The following is a 1,069-nucleotide window of genomic DNA, read 5'->3' as shown; positions in this document are numbered from 1 at the left end:
ACAGGATATCAATAAGTGATGCAGTATGACCGTTTCAAGTGGCTCCATTTAATTGAACAATAAAATCATTACATCAATTTAAATGCAGGGCTATCATCAGCTGCACAAATAAATAATTATTTTTTCTCAAATACTTTAACAGAACAAGAAGATGGAAGAAATCCATGTTGTCGCTATTGTAGCCAAGAATAGATTATATATTAGAGTAGTTATTCCTAAAAATATAAGCAGATATTCAGGAAACTGAAGAAGTATCACATCCCATATTGACATTTATATATGTACGAATGCACTCAGATATGTGTGTGTGTGTCTACATGTGTATGTTACTTTGTGCGTGAGTGTAAGTAGACAAGCAGTGGTGTCTGTGTATATTTAGTATAATTATTATAATGCATAGTTGCGTGCGTAAAATGTATGCGAGAATAAATGAAGGTAATTAATTGCTTTACTAGAGCAATTTATCTACGTTGATAGCTTCAGTATAAATGTAAACACATTGATGTTCAGACATAAAATTGATGATGAAGCATCTGACCATCTTTGCGTCTGCCTTGGAATGCACGATAGTCAAAGCCAGCAATCTAGCCGACTCCTTTATAGAAGGTGACAAAGATGGACGTACTCTTGTAATGACAAACAGAATTCTCAAGGAAGAACAGAACAAATTATCTAATCAAATTCTTCCTACTACCATTCCACCTTATTTACCGGATTTCTTCCTTTATATGTCTGGTATTGATATGATTAGTTAGAACCGGGTACTGCTGAATTGTTCGAAGGAGCTTATTGGCAAAGTTGCAATATCAATCGGCCTATCATTTTCTAAGTAGAGATTAATTGATTTTACCAATTACTAGGAAGGAACTCTTGCTCAGTGTACGGGAATATATTAATAGTTGTCGACATTCTTGCAAAATAAGGCAAGATTGGTTATAATTGAAATAGATGAAACAATTGTAAACAAACCATTTATCAAAGTAATTTGCAAACTCCATTCTCCTCCCGGTCCCTCTCTCTATATATACATACATACATACATACATACACACACACACACACACACACA

The 1,069-nt window shown here is 34.1% G+C and overlaps 1 long non-coding RNA gene across 3 annotated transcripts in view; it reads right to left on the bottom strand.

Moving 5' to 3' along the window:
* LOC106872077 (uncharacterized) overlaps positions 1-1,069 on the bottom strand; it is a 25,442-nt gene that overhangs the window by 19,640 nt on the left and 4,733 nt on the right. The window lies entirely within an intron of this gene.

This window comes from Octopus bimaculoides, chromosome 6, assembly GCF_001194135.2.
Source record: "Octopus bimaculoides isolate UCB-OBI-ISO-001 chromosome 6, ASM119413v2, whole genome shotgun sequence".
Classification (NCBI taxonomy): Eukaryota; Metazoa; Mollusca; class Cephalopoda; order Octopoda; family Octopodidae; genus Octopus; species Octopus bimaculoides.
This window is presented reverse-complemented; position numbering and strand designations above follow the sequence as displayed.